General features: G+C 43.2%; 1 protein-coding gene across 1 annotated transcript in view; it reads left to right on the top strand.

Annotated features, from left to right (window-relative positions):
• LOC144821916 (uncharacterized) overlaps positions 1–5,639 on the top strand; it is a 55,465-nt gene extending 49,826 nt beyond the window's left edge. The window contains exon 4 of the mRNA XM_078679065.1: positions 5,495–5,639. The gene's annotated coding sequence lies outside the window, so the exon portion shown is untranslated. The remainder of the gene's footprint in view (positions 1–5,494) is intronic.
• Positions 5,640–6,000: the final 361 nt, after the last annotated feature.

The following is a 6,000-nucleotide window of genomic DNA, read 5'->3' on the forward strand; positions in this document are numbered from 1 at the left end:
CAATTTAAGCCATGGCCGGAAAGCCCCATCCAGTGTTGAAGAAGAGCAATCAGGTTTTCCTGTTTGATGGTGTCAAAGGCTGAGGACCGGTCAAGAAGGATCACAAAATAAGGGGAAACATCCTTTACAACGAAACTTTTACAACGCAGGTTTTACAACGAAAACCATAACAACACATTGCACTGGGGGGCGCTCTAGGATAGGGAATAGATTTAATTTACTATCCAACACCTTCCCTACTATCCAAGGGGACTGGAGTTGGAATAGTAAATTAAACTATTCACTATCCAGCACCCCAAAGCGCTATGCGTTGTAACAGCATGCGTTGTAAAAACTGCGTTGTAACAGCATGCGTGGTAAAAGCATGCGTTGTAGTGTCATACATCCCAAAATAAGGGACATTATGATCAAGGGATCGCAGGGTGTCATCAACAATGTGAGCTAGTGCTGTTTCAGCACTGTGCCCTGCTCTGAAACCCGTCTTGTAATGGTCAAGGAGTTGACATTTCTCTATGTTGTTACGGAGCTGCGTGTGGACGCATTTCTTGAGCAAGTCAGCTAGAGTCATGATATTGGTGAAAGGCCGTAAGTTGTTAGGATCAGCTAGATCGGTGTTAGGCTTCTTAGGGATGGGAGTGACTTGACCCCTCTTGAGGAAGTCAGGGATTCTCCCCTGCAAGTGAGGTTCACGAATGCTCCTGAACCAAAGAGGGAGAATGGCCGAATTGTGATCGTTAAAGAACTTAGCAGGTAGTGGATCGCTGAAGTGATTGGAAGGTTTTAAGGACGCCATAGAGTGGAGCAGCTCTGTGTCATCTGAAAGAAGAAAAGAAATCCAAGAGGTGTTGATTTTAGGAGCACAACCTGTGTGGAAAGACTGTGAAGACCCTACTGATGATTCTGTAGATTCACCCGATGATGCAGAGGAGTTCAGAGGCAGCAAAATTGGAACGGCAGGTTGCAGCACCAGTTCAGTTTTTCTTGCCTTTTCAGAGAAATATGCTGAGAAGACCTCCCCACTAGGAAGGGAGGTCATGGGTGTCGAGATATGGTTGGAAGAGTGGTTAGTTTGTTGCTTGATCATTTCAAAGAGCTTCTTGGGTCTATTTTTAGTGCCGTCAAGCTGAGCCCTGAAATGGTCGGTTTTAGCATTGCAAATGTGTTTGTTGTAGGTGCTTCTAATCTTCCTTAACTGTATGAGGCTTGAATTGGAGGGAGAATTTCTCCAAAGCCTCTCTGAAAGCCTACGTTTGCGATGTTCATCATTTAGGGGACCATTAAACCGAGGTTTGGATTGTTTGAATGGAATCCGTTTGAGTTGCTTTGGCACAATAGTGTCGAAAATATTATCCAAAGCGCTAATGTAGTGATCAGAAAGATCGTACAGGTTGGTCATGTTAGGGGGTTGCCCAAGCCTGTTCTACGTGATGGATGTTAGAACATTAATGTTGATGCCTCTCAGATTGCAAGTTGGTTCTTTAGCTTTAAGAGGTTGGCTCTGTCTGCGCGTGATCTTTTCCAGGATGTGGAAGGACATTTGATGATGATCTGACCAGTCACAGGGTAGGATGTCAGCCAAGTGTATGATATTGTCTTTAGCTATGACAAGGTCGAGGGTGGCGCCCTTGTTGTGGGTGGGTCCCTTACAACCCTGTGTGAGATCGGAGAGGAAAGCCTTAAAGGAGCATACTAAAGGGTCATATGTGTCATTCCAATAAATGTTAAAGATATGGCTGGGATGGTCCGAACAAGTGCTAATGGACACCATGTTTTGCTCAATGCAGAAAAGATTAGCTGGATGATTAATCTTGTAGAGCACACAGACAGTCTTGCAATTATTCAAGATTTCAGTGACTAGTTACTCACAAGTCGACAACAAAACATTTTTTAATGTTTTATAGTGAGGCTGGAACGATATATGCAAGCATTGCCCCGCCCCTGTTTTAACAAGTCAATCGCATCTGATAATGGCATAATCTGTAGGGATTATGATGTCAAGAACAGGGGAGGAGGCATCATGAAGCCATGTTTCAGTGAGAATCAAGAGGTCTACATTTTACGAAATGATAAGTTCAGAAATATCAGCTGCATGTTTCACTGCAGATCTACAGTTGAGAGGGTTGGAAGTGACCACTTCATGGTGAGAAGTGGTTATTTGAAGTAAGTTTTTCTTATTGCCCGATCTGAAGTTGACCCTAGCTTCTCTGTCAGGGTCAGAGGTAATAGTAGGGATGTTGATTGTTGAGTTCAAAGTCATAGTCATGGATGCTTCCCTACTGGGATGGGGAGCCCACATGGATCATCAACAGATCCAGGGAAAGTGGTCAGAGAAGGAATCAACATACTGTATCAAACTCCTCGAGCTGCGTGCAGTCCATCTGGAACAGAAGGCATTTCATCTGTCGTTCAAATCCCATTCTCGCTTGTGCAGGCAGACAATACGACAACCATGTTCTACCTCAACAAGCACGGAGGGACCAGGTCCAGGCCCTTGTCAGACGAGGCCTTGAGGATCTGGAAATGGCTTCTAGTCAGGGGCCCTACGATCACGACGACTCACCTCACCGGTGTCTGAAATGCTCAAGCAGACGCCCGCTGCAGACTGCTGCAAAATAAAAATAAAACATGAGTAGGTCTTAAATGACGACATCGTCCAAAACATCTTTCAATGGTGGGGAACTACGGCCATTGACTTGTTCGCCACCACAGAAAACAAAAATTGCCAAAGCTTCGCCTTGAGGTACTTCCAGCCAGGGACGCCGGGGAATACTTTATGGATCAATTGGTCTGGAAAATTTCTCTACGCTTTTCCCCTGATTCCACTGATCCCAACAGTCATCATCAAGTTGTCCCAATCGAGAACCAAAATGATCCTCATAGCTTCGGAGTAGCCACGCCAATGGTGATTCATGAACTTCCTTCACCGGTCCGTCCATTCACATCTCAAGCTGCCATGCAGACCAGACCTGCTGACAAAGTCCAGAGTCCAGATGGTACACCCCAATTTCTCCTCTTTGAATTTGGCGACATACCTGCAGAGCTAGTACAGTATGGACACTCGAATCTGCCACAAGACTGCATGGGCATCCTGATAGAGGCTAAGAAAGTGGACCCTACTTGCCAGGAAGATGTCATTCTTCCATACCTACTCCATTTGACAAAATCTTACTTGTAATTCTCTTCTATAAAGGTTCAGCTGGCAGCTCTTATTGCCAACAAAAAATACCCTTCCCAAATCTTTTTTTTTTTTTAGAAATCCCCATCATCAAGGATTTTCAAGAAGGGTTGAAGAAGGTTTTACCTCCAATTATGCATCCTTAACCTCCCTTAGAGCTTAAAATAGTACTTTCATGTCTTGTGCAAGACCCCTTTGAGCCGATCAACAAAGCCTCCCTGCAACACCTTTCTTGGAAGACAGCTTTCCTTTTAGCAATGACATCGGCTTGCAGGGTTAGCGAGATCCAAGCGAGTTGCTCTCACGAACCATATGCAGTCTTCTACTCTAGCAAATTGGTCATGAGAACTCACCTAAAATTCCTCCTCAAAGTTATTTCGGACTTTCATTTTAATCAAACCTGCGCCTTACCAACATTCTTTCAGAATCCCTCTCCTCCAGCTGAAAGATCTCTTTCTTCTCTGGATCTGAGGACAGTTTCGAAATTCTGCCTTGATAAGGCAAGGGACAACAGCAGATGGAACCAATTGTTTATCAACAATGGTCTGGTCCATGCGGGTTAATCCACTTCCAAACATTCCATCTCCCGATGGATAGTTTCCTGCATCTTTTTGTGCTACCAAAAAGCTGACAAGACGCTAGCAGCTGAACCTAAAGCACTTTCCACTAGAGGTAAAGTGGCTGCTTCTGTTTGCATGAGGAATATCCCTATTCGGGATATTTGGAAAGCAGCCACGTGGAGATCTGCCCATACATTTACCAAACATTATTGCCTAGACTCAGATGTTCAAGTAGAACAGGCCTGTCTCAGAAATCCATCTCCTTAAATGGCTACCTTAGTTCACTCAATCTTCTCCACCGTGTGCTGTGGGGATGGGCTTGCTACTCTATTCAGTGCTTATGACTATAAAAGGAAATCTAATACCAGAGAAGGAATAATTTTGTACCTGTAACTCCAGTTCTCTTGGAGGGTAACTTCCATTATAGTCATAAGCAACACTCCCTCCTCCATGCTTGAGTAGACAGAGGTAACCGGGGGACCTAAATATCATCACCCATCGACTCAAAAAAGAACTGAACAACTGCCACCTGCTGAGCATGATGGGATACGGGTGGTCTCTGGGTTCTGTAAGGCGTAGCATCTATTTTTAATTCATATAATGACAGCCTAGGAGACTACACTGTCATGCTCTCCTTCATCTCTATGTTCTATCAAAAAAGGGTTTGTGAAAGAGATAAATGCTGTTGTATTAAAACATCCTGGAATTATACGCATATATAATTCTCCTGGCTCCTTTTTAAAGTACAAGATGAAGAATTGGGCCAGTGTGGCCTAGTCCTACAGGCTGCATAATATTTTTCTTTCTTAAGTGACTCTGCTGGCCTTCCTGAAGAAAGGCAAACATTGACACTTGAGAAGATATATTGTGAAAAAATGCTCAGGGGTCCCCGCTTGTGGGCAGGACTATTCAGGGCTTATGACTATAAATGGAAATTCCCCCACAAGAGAACTGGAGTTACAGGTAAGAAACTATTCCTTCAAGATTGTCCCTTTGTATGATGATATCAGCTAGGGTTTTGAGACATCATTCTCTGGGTCACCTCTTTTATTTATTTAGGCGTCTCAGGATTCGTGTTAAGGATTAAACATGGTTCAGTGTTAGAGCTCTGTTGTATTTTTTATTTATTTATTTATTAATGTAAGTGTAGTCATTCACTGTACCTTTAAGCATGCTGTGTTTGTTACCTGGCAACTTGGAATGTTTTCTATTGAAGCCTCTGTGGACAGTTGGAGACAGCAGGCTGATTTAGACAGACACTCTGTTAGCTGAGGAGCGCTGTATCTTTTTGAGAATAAACTTATTTTAATTCTCATTTGAATCTGGATTCTTCTTCCTGGGATGCAACAAGCTCCCATTGTTTAAAAGGGACTATCCTGTGAATACAGGTCAACCCAAAATCCCAGGTGATGTCATCAAGCAAACATTCATTCATGTCTCTTCTTGGTCATTGTTTGAGATGGGGGACTGAGCAAAGAGAACTCTTTTCTTCCTCTTCTCTGGATGACTCTTTTATTAACAACAAAATGACTTTATATTAGGTTTCTTTGTTATTACTCCATGTAAGACGTCTTCATAACCAGAGCTCAGCTCAGGGGGAGCAGCTGAGTAGTTTATATATGTTGCATGTTTCACTTTGGGAAGGTCAATGAAATATAAAAATGTGTTTTTGTATTTTGGTTTGTTGTATCTGCTGACTTACTAGGGGGGGTAATGTTAATTTACTGCTTACACATGTTTCTTTTATTAATTTTACTAGAATGACACAACAATAAGAAAGATGTTTAAAGGGTCTGGATGAAAGCCACGCCTCAGGAAGTTCAACGCTGGACACCCCTCTATCCTGAAATGTTACAGACCATCTAAGACATTCAGTTCCTGATTGGATGACTGATTTTAACAAACCGGCTGAGACCCTCTGGGAGAAAGATCATGTTGTTCTTTTGCTCTCTGTAGACGCATGAATATTCTGCAGCTGTACAACCTATGCATACCCTCCTTATGTTTTTTTCCCATTTCAAATAAAGGGTGATTGAAGAGTCAACCTTTGCCCTCTCCGACTCTTTCTTATTTGTGTTCGGTCTTGAAAGTGCAGCTGTCACCAGACAATTATGTGCGCATCACTAGAGGGTTTTTTTGGGCTCCGCCCACATGTTGTGAACCAGGAGTGCATGTTTTCATTGGGCAGAAGTTGTGTGCTTCCACAAAAAAGTGCTTGCCACCCACGCAGCTGTGATCATTTTGTTTATGTATCCAGCTGCCTGA

The sequence above is a fragment of the Lissotriton helveticus genome, chromosome 2_2 (genome assembly GCF_964261635.1).
Source record: "Lissotriton helveticus chromosome 2_2, aLisHel1.1, whole genome shotgun sequence".
NCBI classification, from domain to species: domain Eukaryota; kingdom Metazoa; phylum Chordata; class Amphibia; order Caudata; family Salamandridae; genus Lissotriton; species Lissotriton helveticus.